We start from the raw sequence: 19,495 nt of genomic DNA, 5'->3' as shown, positions 1-19,495 counted from the left end.
ATTGTTGCAACAGGTCCACCTGAATCCTTAAACGACTTGTTTGTCCCCGTCTCCTCCACATGTTATACTGACATCAAATATAGTGAAAGCAGGGGTTACACTGTGGGGGAGGGACATACAAAGCAACAAAGAAATAATCTTATAAATGCATTAGAAACACATGCATGAAAGAAACAAAAACATTAAAATACATATTTGAGGTTTTGTTTTCCTAACATCACATTATCTGACTTTTTCCGCTTGACTCATACCTATACTAGATATTGCAAATAAGGGAAACCATGGGACCTATGTTTCTTTGGGCCTGGCTTACTTCACTTAATATAATTTTTTCCAAGCCTTTCCATTTCCTAACAAATGGGGCAATGTCATTCTTTCTGATGGAGGCATAGAATTCCATTGTGTATATATACCACATCTTCTTGATCCATTCATCTTCCAAGTAAGTTAATTTTTAAGAAATAGAAATACCTATGATATTTGGAATGCAATTGAAAAATAAATGCCAACTAGTTGGAGTGATTAAAACAGTTATTAGCTCAGTTACATTTATAATCACTAAAATTAGAAGCTTCTAACATAATAAATCGCATCAAAGAAAAGAGAAATGAAAGGTTTGCTTTTAGACACTGCTAAAAAGGCAATTTTTTTCCCCTTTGGCAATCAATTTTAATACTTTTTCATTACTTTAATGGTCAATGTAAAAGTTTATTTGTTGTTCATGAAATGAATTAGTCTATGTTAGAAGTAAGTATCTCAAATAATTAAAGATGACTTAACTATTATTTTATTGACACTATGAAAATGAAAACCATGTTAATAATTTAAAAAGAAAAATGGTGCATGTTTTTCTTCTGTTTGAACTCAGGGTTTTCTACTTTCCAGACAGACAATCTCCCACTTGAGTCACACTCCCAGATCTTTCATTTGTGAATAGGATCTCACATTCATAACTGAGCGAGCCTGGACCATGATTCCCTGTTTCTGCTCATTGCAAAGCTAGCATGAGAGGAGCACAGCACAGCACCCAACATTTTAGTGTCAGAGACAAAATTATATGAATTTCTTTTCTCAGATAATTTTAAATGCCAGTCCTCTTTATTTATTCTCCAAAATACTTATGATGACCAATGTGAGCCACTTGAGCATTGTATTTGGCTTTTGCCAATTATATTTCATGCCTAGAGCACATGCTCAGTTATCTAAAACATTTTAAAAAATTGAAATATTTAAGTAAGATGTTTCCTTTTTACTCAAGATTTTGTTCAAGACTAAACTGCAATATTTTATTCTTCATTCTCTGAAACTATAATTTTTGATTTAATAGAGCATATTTGCATGGATAAGCAAATTGTGTGTTGACTCTTCTACAGTGAACTAATAAAATATTTAGAATATGAAATTACATTTACCATATACACATGAGATTTTTTTTGTCTTTTACCATCCATTGGATTTACTTATAGATTTATATGAACATTCTCATTATTACAAATGGAGGAAACCATGAATTCTATGTTGCTTTGGGTCTGACTTACTTCACAATATAATTTTTTCTAAATCTTTCCATTTCCTTATTGAAGGTGTAATATTATTCATTCTGGTGGAAAAATACATACAGCTGATTCCATAGCCTGGCTATTGGGAAATAATACTGCAATGAACATGGTTCTGAATTAAGCAGGACTCTAAACATTCACACAGTGAGAACAAAATAGGATATTCTTAGGAGAGGATTACAGCGGCTCAATAGCTATGTTCATATGATCATATAAAATGATGTTTATCGAAATGAACTCCAAGAAATGAAAACAAAATGGTATTTTGCTTTGTGTTTATGTTTTTTCTCTCCTTTGTTGCTGTTTTTGATTTCAGTACCTTTTGCCTTGTATATAAATTTATCTGTTTATGGGAGGGTAAGGGGAGCACAGAAATGGTAGAACAAATGGTGAACAAATGCAGCACTAATATTCACTAAACTCTATATTAGAAATGAACTAAACTTGTTGGGGAGGAGCGTAAGATGGGAAAATACTGGGAGAAAACAAGGGAAGAGGTGACACTATTCAGAAAGAAATATAATCATGTCTTGACTTATGTACGGTAACGCCTCTGTTGATCACCTTTACAATGAAAATAAAACTAAATGTATGTTCCTCACCTACGGTATAACCCATTTTCACTGTATTTGATGTCGGTACCCTGCATCTTGTATATACACTTCTCTAATTTGGGGAGAGGAAGGGAAAAACAAAACAAAACAAAACAAAAATGCTTCAATAGGGATACAGGTTGACCCATTGTAACAATGAGATGTACAAAACACTATGTTGAAAACGAACTTTGAAACTTGGATGGGGGGGAGAAGGGGAGTGCCAGGGGAGGGCGGGGAAGGGGAAGAAGGGGTAGTTGTGGAGGTGGGAGGGAAGGGAAGATGGGGAAAAACAAAGGAGGAGGCAACAATGCTTGATAGAAAATGTACTCATCACCTTACTCGTGTAACTGTAACCCCTGTACAGTATTTTTACAATAGAAAATGTACAAAAAATTAAAATAAATAAACAAAATTACATTGACTAGGATTTGTGCATATGATAATACAAGTCAAGAGAATTCTTTGTGTTTACAAAATGCAAATGAATTGAGGATAATGTTCATTTGGTAACTGTAAGGTCAGCTCCTGGGTGGTGAGCAGACTCCACCCTCCTTGTAGCAAAGTCTCCACCTAGTACCTGAGTTGTCTAGAAAACTGGCACACCTGGAAGAGGTCACAACTGCATCCACTGATTAGATGTAGCCACACCTTTTGCCACTCTTACCCTAAATAAGGCCCTAGCCCAGGGCCAGATTAGTTCTTTCCCAGCCGTGGAGTGCCAGCATGGCCTGGTGTCAGCCAGAATGATGAATAAACCTACCCCTTACCTGAGTACCAGGTGCTGTGGTGTGGTTCTTACTCAGCAACCTCTTCTTTAAAATCTAACAGTAACCTATAGGTGTATCACGAATGAATGGATGTGAAGATTTCAAAGACAATTGTAATAATTGTATTAAATTGATTGATTACAGAAGTTATCATTGATGAATCTGATAAACTAATTATAAATTGAAAATATTTAACTAAAATGTGAATTCATTACAGTTAATTTACTGAACATGACAGGTTAACAAACATTACCTTTAATAATAAACCCACTTTTTGGTAGATTATGACAAAGATGTCTGTAGCCTAGCTGAGAAGCAGAAACAAGAGTATCACTTTGAGGTAAGAGCTAAATACTATCTAAAGGAAGACAAGCTTCTCCCTCAATTCTGTATGTGAAGAACTTTGTCACATTGTTATATAGGTTCTTGTGATAGATATTACTAATATTGCAAGAAAATACATATACTATATAAGAATTTCTGAAAAATACTGGTAGATGTACAATGTAGTAATAACCTTTTCTGTCAACATTGAGTAATATTGTATCAATTCTCCCTTTGGTCCTTTTTTCCCCTTTGAAAGATCATCTTTAAGCACTTATACAAAGAAATTATCATTTAACAAAACAGTTTATGAATATAATGTATCTTGAATCTTGATCAGTGGCACCACTTTCAACATTTTCACCCATTCCATTCCTATCCACTCCTTCCTTCACTTTTCTTAATTTTGTAGGATATACATTTCATTCTTGACTGCATTCCTCCACCCCCATCCCTACTCCTCTCTCCTCTTGATCTAACTCTACCATTTACAAGTACCTACTTCCTAGTATTTATTTTGTAATATTTTGACTTTGCCTTTTTGTTGAGTTGCCCCTTGAAATCACCATATTTTATTTAACATATTTGAATGTAAATTTTTTTGTGTGTGTCAGTCATGGGGCTTGAACTCTGGGCCTGGGTGCTGTCCCTGAGCTCTTCATCTCAAGACTAGTGCTCTACCACTTGAGCCACAGTGCCACTTCCAGTTTTCTGAGTGCTTTATTGGAGATAAGAGTCTCATGTACTTTTCTGTCCATAACAGGCATGATCCACTGGAATCTGGCTTGAATGTACTTTTATACTACCCAACATATTTACTTATAAGTTTATAAACTAATTATAACTTCCACATATGAATGACAACATGTCAACTTTGTCTCTCTAGGCATGGTTTCACTTAATTGTCTCTAGGTCTATCCATCACTTTACTAATGATTAATATTATTCATTCTAGTGGATGAAATTCAATTATATATATATATATATCATATGCCTGATCCTTTCTTACAATGCTTACCCGAATGTCAACTTGTTCAATTGTTCTGGGAAGCTGTATGGCAGTTCCTCAAAGAAAAAAAAAAATCAGAACTACCTTGTGGTCCAGCAATTTCTATCCTGTGCACTTAGCCAAAGATTAAAAACCCGGATACATACAGTAAAGCTACAAGTACAACTATATTCATTGCAGCGCCATTCAACATAGGCAAGGTAGAGAATCAGTCAGATGACCCTCAATTCATGAATGGATCAAGAAAATGTCGTCCATTTTTTAATAAGTTTCTTATTATTATGCAAGGCATTTTTCTCCTGTAATTAAATGTGTTATCAATCTTTGTTTAGAAGATATTTTCCTCCTTATAATTCAGAAATTATACCATAAAGTGTCTGCACTTACTTATCTTTTAAAAAAATATTATTGTAGAGTTGATATACAGAAAGGTTATAGTTTACATGAATCAGGTAATGAGTAATGAGTATAATTCTTCTTGAACTATGTCTCTCCTTCCTTTCCTCTCTCCCAGTTTTCCCTCCCAGCCCCTCCCACAAGATATTGGTTCATTTTCCACATTTTGCCTAGTGAGTATCACTATTGAATTTGTTCACTCTTGTTCCACCTTTTATGTACTTTTCTTTGCCCTCCCAAATACAAACAAACAAACAAGACAAAAGGAAAAGAAAACAAAAATCAGCAACAATGGCAACTAAAAATTTCTCCTTTTCTTTTCTTAGAGTTCACTTCACAGAATATTATTTTATATGGTCATCTACACATAGCTATTAAGCCACTGTCAACCATCCCTATGAATATAGGCTGCATGGTTTCCCTCATTTGTAGTAAGTAGAATGTGCCTATAAATCTACAAGTAAACACACTTACGATTAGGATATATGTGTATGTGTATATGTGTATACATATATTTATACATAGGCACACATACATGTATAAATATATACATATGTACACATATGTATTCTATATTTATATATATACAGATGCACACATACACACACACTGGGACATGATAAAATATAGAGAATTCTAGACATTTCTACTCTGAGGCATTTGTTTATCTTTAAGTCTATCTTGTTTGTAATAGATCAGATTCTTTTTCTTTACCTAAGTGGAGAAATGTTCAAAAGTTATGTTTTCAAATATTTTTTCTGAAGCATTTGTTTGTTCTACTATTCTTCTGAGACTGTAATGAAACAAGTGTTAGATTATTTAATGTTTTCTGTTAGGTCCAGGGAGGCCCAGTTTTTAGTGTTTACCTGTTTCACTTGGTTGTTTACAGTAGATAACTTGTATTGATCTGTTTTCAAACTCACTGGATCTATGCCAGCTCTAATTTGCTATTGTGCTCAGTCAGTAAGTTTTGTATTTGTTTATCATAAGTTTTGATTCTCAAATTCTTATTTAAATCTGTTTCAAGCTTTGGTATTTCTAATGAAATTGTCCCATTTTTCTTCCTTTTCCCAACAAGTGTGAAAATTCTTTCTGAATCAATGTTACCATGGTCTCCTTAAAAATAATGGGCTTGTATCCTGGATCTCTTCAATATTATAGGACTCGATTTTCTAATTATTTTTTTTTATGCAGAAGCCAACTTTTAAAGGAAAACATGGTATAAATGTCAATTATGTTAATTAGCTGTCCATTGCTCTGACTATCTTGTGACTTATGAGATGCCTCAGAGTTTTCTTCAGCTCAGGCCAGGAGGTAAGAGCATCACCAACTTGGTTATTAGATAGGAGAAGAAAGAGACAGTGTTTTCCCAGTTTATTTACTGACTTAACTTCGGCATGGTGCTTCATCATCATCACCTCATTAGATTTGGTTGCCCACCACCCCATAATGCTTTAATCTGTAAATTGCAAAGGAAACAAAATACACAATTTTCTTTGATGTTTCTTCCTGCTGAAGTGGATCCTGAGATGGGGCCCAAGGTGGTATGATTCCATTTTGAGCTTTGTCTTTGTTTTAGGGATTTTAGACTTGATGGACCTAGTTCATGGAATGAAAAAAAAATGCATCTGGTCCTCTCCCCTTAACAACCTAACCCACCCTTGACTGTTGAGTTAAAGACTGGCCCATAAAACAGATAGGTTGTAATCTGGCTCCAACTGGTGACACCACCTGCTTACAATAAACCCTTCCTTTTGCACATGCTTAAGGTAAACTCCACCTTTTGCCCACCAAAAGGTAGACCTCGCCTTACCCACTATATTTGTAAGCCATTTTAAACCAAGGTGATAGGCAGGTTTAAACAGCCATTACAAACTGTAACCTCATTGGCCACCTGTGTGTGGTCATTATGACTGTACAGTCTTTTGAGTGTGTTACCATCCCATTGGTCAGCTGCTCATAACCAGACTCAACCTCATGGATTTTGCCTTTAAAAACCAAAAAAATGGGGGCCGCTTGGGGTCACAGTATCAGCTCCCGAGCCTGTGCTTCGACCCTGACCAGTCAGTGTAGAAACCTTCTCAATAAAGTTGCTTCTTTGTTAACAACTTTGTTGCAGTGGGCTCTGTCACTCCAGATGACTAGGTGGGTTTGCCTGCCTGAGTAGGAGTCTTCCTACTACATTTAATGGAGGCTTGTCCAGGATAGAGCTCTTAGTCGCTCCAACCTGAGGGGGATTGAAGTCCCGGGCCGGGAGAACAGTGTGCAGGCACTCCGCTGTTGGAGAGGAGTTCCAAGAAAAGCCTCGAGTAAGCATAGTAAAGTGAGCCAAAAGTAGGGTGAGGCTGGATGCACAGCAGAGTCCCCTGAGGCCGAGGAGGTCCAGGGATGCCTGGACCCCTCAAGTCCACCAGTTCTAGCAATACTAGTTGGACGGGGGCTTGCTTGTCGAGAAAATAGTTTGAGAGAAAAGAGAAAAAGTAATTTTTGCTTTTGGGATGCCTCCTCATTCTGTGTATATCATGTCTGTCTGTGTCTCATTGTGCTTTTGTTTTTGCTTGCCATGTTTGTAATTGGATTTACTTTACAGGAAAAATACGGGACAAAGTGAGTCCACTCCCGGGACACCTCTAGACATACACCTTGTCCTACTTCATTTTAAAGATTTCAAAAACAAAAAACAAAAAACTACTAGTTCTGCTTTTATAACTTGCTTTGTCAATTATGAAATTGCCACTGACCACCTGCAAGTGGCCCCAGTTAGATTGCAGCATCAGGGGGTTTGAGCATGGGGGAGAACCTGCCTGTCTAAGGGGACGGCTGCTAGGGACTTCTTTCCCTTGCCTCAAGATGACTGGGAGTTCTCCTCCGCATTGGAGGAGAAACCCCCTGAGTCAATGGTTGCAGGAATCTAAAAGAAAAATTCTCCTGAAGTGAGTAGAGGTTTGAGTCCCCTGGTAAGTGGATTTGAGTCCCACTTGTGAATAGTGATGAGATGTCTCCCCATTCACTGAGACCTGATTTTGTCTTTGTGGCCACTTGTCTGTCTTGTTTACTTTGGTGTGTTTTCTGTTCTATGTTTTCTGAGGTAGGGAAGTTCTGGGTGAGAGTGTCAGGCTCACTCAGCAGACTTTGGATTCAGCTTGCTGAGAGGGAATAGCACAGAGTTCTGGTAGGGATGAGCTGGGGCCCCTTAGTCCCCAACTCAGCCTTCAGTTCTTGTCTTGTCCTGTTTTAGAATTGACACCAGTTTTAAATATGGATCCTTGGTTTTTGTGTTTATTTGTGTTTTTGTTATTTATTTGAACAAATAAATAAAAATAATAAAATTTCTGGCCTCCATCTGGGCTCGGTCACAGACCTGCAATGTCCCCCTCTCTGAGGCATGGAAGGTTGCTAGACTAGTTTGGTCCCCTTCAAGCCTCAGGCTGAATTTTCTCCCTGCAGAGGCTGCCTGAGGGTTAGGGTGTAGACTGCTGTGAGCCTGGATCAGAGACTACAGCTGGACCTGTTTAGTTAGTTGCAGGTGACCCCTCCTCTCTCCACCACCAGCCTTCCTCAATTGGTGAAATGACTTGCTAAACAAGCAAGCCTGGGGAAAATGAAGCTCAACAAAGGTACTCTGTTAAAAAAAGAAAATCTTGGGAAGGTGGCTCAGTGGTAGAGCACTTGCCTTGCATGCCTGAGCCCCTGGGTTCGATTCCTTAGCACCATATAAGCAAAAAGAGAAAAGCCGAAGTGGCGCTGTGGCTCAAGTGGTAGAGCGCTAGCCTTGAGCTGAAGAGCTGAGGGACAGCGCCCAGGCCCAGAGTTCAGGCCCCACGACTGGATCCAAATAAAATAAAATAAAATCTTGTCTTAAATATTCATTATCTAAAGATTTTAGAAAATGTACTTACAACTGATTTTAATTTTTGCATGCTTTAAGGTTTGTGTGAGTGTATTTATTTATTTATTGATTTATTTATTGTGAAAATACCATACAGAGGGGTTACAAGTACATGAGCAATGTAATGAGTACATATCTTATCCAGCACTGTTGCCTCCTCCTTTGTTTCCCCTTCCCATCCCCCCCACCATCCCTTCTCCTCCCCCCTCCCAACTCCCCTTCCCACTTCACCGCCCCCCCTACCAAAGTTGTAAAGTTCGTTTTTTGATGTAACATCTTGTACATCTCATTGTTGTAATGGGTCCACCTGTATCCATATTTGTGAGTGTGTTTTATTTGTGTGTGAACATGTTCAAGATAACAATTGTCAGCATGCTGTGACAGTTGGGTGAGTTTTAAGTTTAAAATTCAAAAGGTTATGAGATTTGGACATTACCAAAAATTTTAAACAATCTTCACATTGTTTTAAAAGGCTTTTTAAGGATTCTTTAACTTGAAAATTAAAATCTAATATGTTAAAATTCAAAAGGCTGTTTACACTATAATCAAGTTATCTGGCTTAACAAAAAGGCAGTGGCTGTTTGGGATAAATATTAGAAATTTAAATGTAGAGGTTAGTTCAACACTGTCAAAGACTTTACCTGTTCTGTCCAAAAACTATGTATTTCTAAAACTATGTATTTAAGAATCAAGAGAAAAGAAAAGGGAAAAATTTAGAAGCCAACAGAAGACCTATCTTTAAGGATGAGGGGTGAACACGGAGAAGTGCAGTTCAGCTGGTCATGCATGGTGGGGCAGGCCCTGGAGGAAGTCCACAGATGGTGGGGCAGGCCCTGGAGGGGAGTCCACAGATGGTGGGACAGGCCCTGGGAGGAGTCCACACATGGTGAAAGAGGGAAAGCTGGCAAAACACAGTTCATCTAACCCTAAAGAGTCATATTGGGTGCGTGTCCATTCCATAGGAGGGGCCGAGTGGCCCATCTTTGTTCTCTCCCTTTTCCCTGCAGATAGACACTGGAAACAAGATTGTTAAAATTAGTGATGTGATGATCTGATTAGTATTGCTAAAACTGCCCCTTGGATGTGTTAAAATTAAAATTAAAAAGGCCTTAAAAAGAGGGTTAAAAAGTTTATTTGTATAATGTGACTTGCTTTCATGATGTTCTACAATTAGGATATGTTTTTAAAAGTCATGAAGGTGTTAAGTCTAGCTTCTTGGTACAGTGATGGTGATTGTAATTCTTGCATTAAGGAAAAATTGTCATTTGAGTTGAACATTTTAATGTGCATCTGCTTTAAAACAAGCAGCCAAGAGTCAATGAGTGATACTTGGCCTCAAGATTTCAAGGAATTTTTTCAAAACACAAATGAAAACTAAAGTATAAAATATTAAAAGAGATTATTAAGAGGCTTAAAAATTAGGAATGGATTTTTGGATATAAAGTTTAAAAGTAAAATTGTTCTTAACACTTGCCTCAAAGTGCACAAAGGAAAAATTAGGATTACCAAAGTAATTGCTATTCTACTTTGCTCTTATAGGATTTTTTAAAACACTTTCCAGAAAGCCCAGAGCAAAGCACAGAGGATTCTTACAAGTTTGTCAGATGTAACTTTGGCTCTTAATAAGTTCCAGGTAAGAGCATGCTTAAGAGCTATTTCTATGTTAACCACCTTGTTGTTTTTAATTGGAATAAAGTGGACTTTTATAATATTCATTGATCTGCAAACTGGTCTGAAGCCAGCCTGGGCAGAAAAAGGTCCTTGTGAAACTGTCACCTCTAATCAGCCAGCAGAGTGCTAAAAAAGCAAGCACAGTTGCTTTGGGACCCAAAGTGACAGTGCTAGCCTTGAGCTGGAGAGCTGAGGAACAGCACTCAGGCCCCAAGTTCAAGTCCATTGACCAGCTAAGGGAAATGCCAATGAGGCATTTATCCAGTGTGGAGAAGACAATGCAATGGTGGAGCATCCAGAGGCAGTAAGCCACTGCTTGGATGGCATAAATAATGTCAGATCCTTGAGTCATTGGTGTGTGGCCCTTCAACATCAGAACCAGGAGGTCCTGGGAAGATAGTCTGTAAGCATGCCTAACATCCATGACTATCTACCTTGTAAGGGACAGAGATTTGCCAGTCCTCTGTGACAGTAGTAAAAAGCTAAAGTTATAAAATGTGGGGGATAGTTTAAATCCCAATGCTGTATGTGCCCAAAGCCCTAATTGGAAGTAACTGAGGTAAAACAAGCTACATGAAATTCATCTGTTCAAAAAAAAAAGGGGGGGGGTTATAAACCTGAGAGTGTGTTTCTATTGATATCTGTCTGAAGGCCTGCACAGGTAACTTAGGCATCGTTAGGGTCACTAGAGATCACTTTCCCGAAAGATGCTTTTGCAAACCAGAATGTAAACAAGCTACAGTGCTGTAGCTGGAGAAAAGATCTGTGCAGTTGCCAAAAGTTAAAATATTGTTCTTAATGACATCTAATCTTGATAACTGTTAGGTTTTTATAAACAGGTAGCCCATGGGGCTGGGAAGGTGGCTCAGTGGTAGAGCACTTGCCTTGCAAGCCTGAGGCCGTGGGTTCCATTCCTCAGCATCATATAAGCAAAAATAAAAAAGCTGGGAGTGGCGCTGTGGCTCAAGTGGTAGAGTACTAGCCTTGAGGTGAAGAGCTGAGGGACAGCGCCCAGGCCCAGAGTTCAGGCCCCACAATTGGACCCAAAAAAAACAAAAAAACAACAACAAAAAAGAGGTAACCGAGTAAGAACAGCACTACGCACATGGTATTCAGGTAAGGGGTAGGTTTATTCATTGTTCAGGCTGGCACCAGGCCATCTTGGTCCTCCATGCAGTGGGGGAAAGGCCTGGGAAAGAGAGCTGGGAGAGCTGGGAAAGACAGAGAGCTGGGAAAGACAGAGAGCTGGGAAAGAGAGAGAAAAGAGCTAGAAAAGAGCAGAGAGAGAGCTAGAAAAGAGAAAGGAGCTAGGAAAGAGAAGGAAAGAGCTGAGAAAGAGCTAGAAAAGAGCAGAGAGAGGGCGTCCAGGCCTGGACTAGGCCTTATCTAAGGTATGGGTGGAGAAAGGTGTGGCTACATCAATTCAGATGTGACCTCAGCAGATGCAGATGTGACCTCTTCCAGGTGTGCCAGTTGCCTAGGTAACGAAGGTACTGGGTGGAGACTTTGCTGGGAGGAGGGTGGAGTCTGCTAGCCATCCAGGAGTGGACCTTACAGTAACCTCTTTGTAAAATAGTCTGTTATAGGTTCCCAGCTAGGTAAGATCAACACCCCTGAAGTCAGCTTGAAGAAGTTGCAGAAGATGGACCTTCACCCATCAACCCCCTTTGAAGATCAAGAGTCCAGATTCAGTTTTGGAAAAACCAGGCAAAATAGATAAAATAATCATTTTTTTTTTTTAGAAAAAGGCATAAAGAGTAGTGTTAACAAGTGTGCAAGTGTGGAGACTGCATCTATCAGAGATGTTTACAAGACTAAGCCTTCTGTGTCTGTTAACAAAAATATCTGGTTAGTAAAAAAAAAGTTGTCATTTGGTAAATTGTCCTGGGCTATTGTCTAAACAGTCGTAAAAACCATTGGGGCCACAGCCTGCCAAGTCTATGTAATGTATCCTTAACCAGTCAGTTAGGAATTTGCAGCCCAGCATGCGATGTGACAGTCCTTTGGAGTCACTGAAAGATCCTGCTGCTGCTACAGCCTGACAGTCACCTGGAGGAAATCTACTGCATCACCCTGACCACCTCCACCTTGGAAAAAGTAGACTGAACTTCTGCCTGATTCCATCACCTGAGACTGCTTCCCAGTGGAAACTCAGGGAAAGAAGAAGGTAGTAAAGAAAGCCTTGGGAAAGGAATTGGAAAGAAAAAAAATGGTCTCCTCTAGATAAGAAAGGATTTAAAAAGCAAGGATTGTCTTAAAATGTATCAGTGAAAAAGGGAAGAAGACAAACCCAGAAAGTTTAAGTATGTAGGAAATGGTATGTGTGTGTCTTAAAACTGGAGCTTATAAGTAGAGCTGGTATAAAATTAAATTAGCTGTGATATACATAGAGTCAGGATTGGTGCACTGATGTGAAACATTCTTTATGTCTATCTGTATGGTCAGGAGAAAGGATTAGCCTACTTCAATCTAGATGGTTTAGTTAGAGCAGCTAGGTAGACTCATCGGCAGAGGTAGTTCTCTGAAATCACCAGGGACTGGACTTCTCATGAAGCAAGATATCCTTTGTATTAGGGAAAGTTTGGGCTCGGGTAAAAGAGTCTGAGGGACTGAGTCGTGCTGTCAGTCTCTCTTCTCATGGTCCCCATGGGCAACAACCCTAATAACTGCCCTGGCTGGGGTAGTTCTCCTCTTGTTTCTGACATTAACTGTTGGTCTCCATGGATGACAACCTTGATTTCAGCTATTGCTGCCCCCCTGGTTCTTATCCTCCAGATGATACTGTTTGGCCCTTGTGTTTTAAATGCATTAATGTCATTTGTGCAGATCAGAATGGGACCATAAAATTAATGGTAATGCAGACCCAATACAACACTCTCTCCCTATGGAGGAACTGAGTCAATGATTTGAGTCAGGAACAAGTCAAAGGGGTGATTGAAATGGACCCTGAGATGGGGCCTAAGCTGGTATGATTCCATGAGCTTTGCCTTTGTTTTAGGGACTTTAGACTTGGTGGGCAGGGATTTTAGACTTGTTGGGGCTAGTACCCATAATGAAAAAAAAATGTATCTGGTCCCCCTCCCCTCAACAACCTAACCCACCCTTGATTGTTGAGTTAAAGACTGGCCCATAAAACAGATAGGTTGTAATCTGGCTCCAACTGGTGACACCACTTGCTTAAGGTAAACCCTGCCTTTTGCACATGCTTATGGTAAAGTCCACTTTTGCCCACCAAAAGGTAGACCTCGACTTACCTACTGAATTTGTGTGCCATTTTATACCAAGGTGATAGGATGGTTTAAACAGCCATTACAAACTATAACCTCATTGGCCACCTGTGTGTGGTCATTATGACTGTACAATCCTTTGAGTGTGTTACCATCCCATTGATCACCTGTTTGTGACCAGTCTCCACTTCATGGATTTTGCCTTAAAAACCAAAGAATGTGGGCCTCTCAGGGTCTCAGTATTAGCTCCTGAGCCTGTGCTTCAGCCCTGACCAGTCAGTGTAGGAATCTTCACAATAAAGTTGCTTCTTTGTTAACAACTCTGTTGTGGTGGGCTCTGTCACTCCGGACAACTAGGTGGGCTTGCCTGCCTGAGTAGGGGTCTTCCTACACCTACTACAAACTTTCTTATTTAAACTTCAGTTAGGAGTATGCAAACTCACTTCTACCATCCAAATTGAAAAATTGATGCTTTTATCTTGGTAATGAATAATTCTATTGACTCTTTAAAAAGTATATATCCTAGCCTTTTTATATTTCTAGTAATAAGATGACATTATCATAAATGTATTTAGAAAAGTATCAAGTGTATAGGCCAATTTAAAACATGTTATACTTTAAAATACTTCTACATAAAATATTCTTCTATGCATAATTATAATATGTATAATTTATTCTATCTCCAGACAATTTTTAACTTTCATTTAAAAATGAAATTTTTAAATGTTCTGCCTAAATATCCAGAACAAATTTGTCATTTGTTACTAAAAGTCAGAGTCTAAGTCATTACTTGTAACTCAATAAAATACTTCACTTTCAAAAGGGTGATGGTAAATACTCATTTGTTAGGGATGAAATTTGTTTTTTTTTTAATTTTTTTTTTATTGTGAAAGTACCTTACAGAGGGGTTACAATTACATGGGCAAGGTAATGAGTACATTTCTTATCAAGCATTATTGCCTTCTCCTTTGTTTCCCCTTCCCACACCTTCTCCTCCCACCCCCCTCACCTCTCCACCCCTCCCTGACCAAAGTTGTAAAGTTCGTTTTCGACATAAGGACTTGTACATCTCATTGTTACAATGGGTCCACCTGTATCCCTAGTTAAACAATTTGTTTTATCCCTTTCCTTCCACAAATTATACCAACATCAAATACAGTGAAATCAGGGGTTATACCGTGGGGGAGGGACATACAAAGCAACAAAAAAAAACTATCTTATAAATATTGTCATTGTTATGCGATTGTTAGAAAAAAAAACATTTTAATACATACCTTGGGGTTCATTTCCCTAACATCAACTTATCTGACCTTTTCTGCTTGACTCAGACATATACTAGTTTTTGTGAATAAGGGAAATCATGGGACCTATGTTTCTTTGGGTCTGGCTTACTTCACTTAATATAATTTTTTCCAAGTCTTTCCATTTCCTAACAAATAGGGCAATGTCATTAAAGGTAGCTCAGTGGTAGAGTACTTGCCTTGCATGCATGAGGCCCTGGGTTTGATTCCTCAGCACCACATAAGCAGGAAAAGTTGGAAGTGGTGCTGTGGCTCAATTGGTAGATTGCTAGACTTGAGCTGAAGAGCTGAGGGACAGCACCCAGGCCCAGAGTTCCAGCTCCACAACTGACCAAAAAAAAAAAAAAACTAAAAAACTAAAAACAAAAAAAACACATCTGGAACTTCTTTTATCTTATGCTCTCCTTCAAGTGAACAATGTTGGAAATAATAAAATACTTGTTTCCAATTTTAATCTACTGAGGCAGGCTTAATCGAGTTCTATTTTTAAACCTAAAGTTAGATATTTTAAATACAGAAATCCTTAGTTTTTATTATCTAATATGAATAGATACATGAAAATCCAGACTTGCTTCCCTGAAACTGATTTACTTTTTCTTTCATGTCAATGAAGCTCTGAGGAACAATGTTGATTTTCTAGACTGAAGTAGATTTTTTTGTGTATTGATAAAAACATTAATTTTTAATTTATCTGTGTGACTTTCAAGAAGAAATTAAGCTTTGAGTAGACAAAATGAGTAAAATGGGTCTTTTTACTAGAATTAAATTTGTTTTATTTTTCTGTAAAAGAAAAGGTTATTGGCATGTTTCAGACAAATCAGATTTCTAAAGAGGATAATTTCTTTAGATCATTAAAAGGAATTGTTACTTCTTCAGAGTTAGAATTCCAATGAATCTGTAAGAGCTTTGAAAATGTGTGGGCTTTGCATTTCTTTTTTGTGCTAAGTACTCACTTGTCAGGTTGGCTATAGCAGAAACTTCCCCAGCAGCTGAGAGAAGAATGTGCAGCTGCATCATATTCTACTAATGAATGAAGTCAGAATCCTTTCTCCGAACTTTAAAAGACAAAAGTAGTTACCTATGCAGAAATCATAAAGAAGAAAGTACTTTTGTAAGGGACTGACAAGTAAATTCCATTTTATATTTTTATGTACACACACACACACCTTAAATGAAAATGTAACCCAGATTTTTAGACAGGCATACATAGATCTAGAATATAGACTTTTTTTTGTCCCTACTCTTACAAGAGAGAACTGTAGAAAAATTTTTATTGAAACCGAGAGCATGTTTTGGCATTCTGAGAAATAATATCATGACTGTATTTGTAGAAAATGGGTTCTTTTAAATATAAATGTGCACTACTCTTTTGGGCTTCTAGTTTTTGTCTGAGATGACTTACTGTGACTCCTAAGAAAAAGAAAACATTGAGAGACCAGCACAAACCAACCAACTAAACAAACAAACCAAATACATCTAAAAATATAAGGCATAGATGGGTCTTTTGGGATCATACCTGTAATCTTAGCTACTCAGGACACTGAGACTTGAGAATAGACGTTCCAGTGACTTTATCAGTTTAGGAGACTGACCAAAAATGTTCAAGAGTTTTTATCTCAAACTAACCAACAAAATGCTGGGCTGAAGGTATGGGTGAAGTGGTAAAGTCCATGCCATGAGCGAAGAGAAAAAAACAGTGATAAAATGAAAGACAGTGCATTAGTTTAAAACTTTTCTACTGACATATTGACCAACGAAACTGAAGTCATTTTTGGTATTAAGAAAACAGTAATGTCATAAGCAAAATAATGAAATAGATGATGAAATAGATATAGGCAAATACTATTTTTCATTTAATTCCTAAGCACCAAGTACAAGCTCAAATATAGATAGATCAGAATACATTGAAATAAAATGTTTCTTTACAGCAAATTCTTTTCCACCTATGTATTGAAAGAAATTTTATGCATCATTGCATTTGAAATGATATTAATACTAAAACTTGTAAATTAAAAAAAAACTCAGTTGATTCTATAAGGAAAATGGTTCAAAGGACAGGCCTGACTAGGTTTTACTCTACAAGGACAATATTTTGAGATTCCTTTTTCCAGTGATGATATGGATGATATGGATGGTATGGATGAGTTTCAACTTTGTCTTTGATCTTCTAATTGATTATTTTATCTTGATTTTGATTGGGTTAAGACAATTTTTAATTTTATACATCACATTTCATTTACCATCACTTTACCATACCATGCTATAATTGATGATAGAAAGTTGAGATTCTAGCCTTTGAAATCCTAACACCAGCATAACACTGATCAGAAGTTTATAGAGTAATTTGGAAGTTCATCTTGTATGTTTTCAGCATTCAGGATAGAAAACAATCTGGATTTTCAATCACTAGCAGAACTAGATTGCAGCCACTGCACAGGAACAAGAACGCCTAATAAGAAAAGCATAAATTGGGTGAGTCTCAGTTGTGAAGGAAAATGGCAGATATATAAATCAAACTGATAATCATAAATTGAAGCCAAAGACAATTAAAAAAAATAGAAAGGTCTTTTGATGGCAGAAATTCCTCTCCTTAAAAATAATGGTCTTTAGTAGAATGCAGAGACAGAGAAATTGAGAACTATGATAAAGGTCAATAATCCAATTAGGAGCTGCCTGTCTCTTGCACAGACATTGTGGCTAGTCAGAGAAATTGGATACCCACAGCAGATAAGAAAAACACTACTCTGATGTTAATGGTAAAAATAACTATAGATCTGTCCATATTTTTAAAGAAGAAAGAACAAGTTTGAGAATAATTTACTTTTAAAACGTATTATATAAACAGTAACAATTTATATGTACAGACAGATAAGACTAGATATCTCATATTTTCTTTAGATAATAGTGTCCTATAATACAGTCCTATAAAAGGTATATTAAAAACCTTAACATATGTATTCCATAAATCCAATTCCTTGCCATACGCAAATTTTGTAATTCTAAATTCTTACAATAGGTCTCCAGATGCAATAACTACTAAATGAAGTAAAAACTCTTCCTATTATATGGGATATAATGTTAACTGTGAATGGTAATAGTTATGAATAAATATGACTGTTAAATATTATCAAATTTGAGAAGATATTGTGCCTTTTATATTAAAAATACTGAAAATTAGTCAGTGAGGAATTTCTATTCAGGACTTAGATCATTTGTAAGAAGGAGATCTATTAATGTTTTGCTAGTTACATCAGAAATGAAACTGTGAAGTTAGTTCTACCTTGACTAATCCCGTACTTAGTCTGAGGTTCCTCAAATATGTAATCCTTGCTATTCTGATGGTTGAGATGTGATGATCAGAACTTGAAGCCAACTGAGCCAACTCAGTCTGTGAGATTTGTATCTCCAATTAACTAGCAAAAGTCAGAAATGGAGGTGTGGTTCAGGTAATAGAGTGCTGGACTTGAGTGGAAAAGAGAAGAACACACCACAAATCCTGAGTTCATGCCTTAGTAGGGAAAAAATAATAATAATAACAAACTAAGAAAAATAATAGACTTTTAAAAAAGAAGCATGAGCTGTCTTGTATTTGCAAAACTGCTCAAATCAGAAGTCAATTTTGCTGCTAGTTCTGTGTTTCAAGGAAAATAAATTTGTTTTAGTCAAGTTTATTTGAGTTTACAATAATATACCATTGAAAAATACCATAGTTCTTCCTTTTCTAAAAAAAAGTAAATATTCTATGGGTATATTTAACTGTTGAATTATCTTCTCCCCAGTAGAATACCTAATGAAACAGAGTAAAATGCATTGAAAATTAATGAGAGATCAAATGATTTATGGCATAAAAATAAAAACATGAACCACTCTTAGTTTCAAATATCAAGTCCCGTAATTGGAGGAAGGATAAATAATACCTTTTTGAATTAATTTCATATTAGAATTTGGTTCTACAATTTTCCCAGAAAATAAAGCTTGATAAATAATGTACTTCTTCTTGAAGTATAATGCACATATTTACTAAAAGCCTCTTCTACAAATAGTTTTACCACAAGTGTGTAAGTACCAAATAAAATAATGGTACTCTTATTTGACAAACAAATATACAGCCCGAGAAATAAATTATATATAATTTGCTTTCAATCTGTATCAGACTTACATTTCTCTTTTCATAGTTTGAAGGACACATTACATAATGCAGGGCATAAAAGCTCTATCTGAGGAGAAAAGCCAATGATTGCATAAGTATAGTGTGGCAGAATTGACATCTGACTGGTATGTATTATAATCTCCTTTCTGAGGTGACTCTTTTCTATTACAAAAAGTCTAGAAAACTGTTTATATAAAACTTTGATATAAACATATTTTTAATTGTGATTAATCTTGAGAAAAAATAATCTGAGAAAAACTTGTGAGTATAAAATGTTATATTTCTTGAAGATACCACCAACACAATGTTTATAGTAAATACATATTTTTTTCTTTAAAATCACTCTGCACTAAAAATGTGAAAAAGGTCATTATATTTTTTCATTCAGAATATTACATAGAGTGCTTTTAATTTAACATGTCCATTTATGTACACAATGCTTGTTGCATTGTTGTGTCCTTTGTTGCATTGTTGTGTTCTTTGTTGCATTGTTTTGTCTCCTCCAACATTCTTCCAATATTCAGCTACCTTTTCTTGTCAATCTCAAGTTCCTTAGTTCAGTTTTCACATAAAACACTGAATACTATGATTATATTTGCCTTCTGT

Source organism: Dipodomys spectabilis, unplaced genomic scaffold, assembly GCF_019054845.1.
Source record: "Dipodomys spectabilis isolate Male_0828 unplaced genomic scaffold, ASM1905484v1 ptg000032l, whole genome shotgun sequence".
In the NCBI taxonomy this organism is placed as follows: Eukaryota; Metazoa; Chordata; class Mammalia; order Rodentia; family Heteromyidae; genus Dipodomys; species Dipodomys spectabilis.
This window is presented reverse-complemented; position numbering follows the sequence as displayed.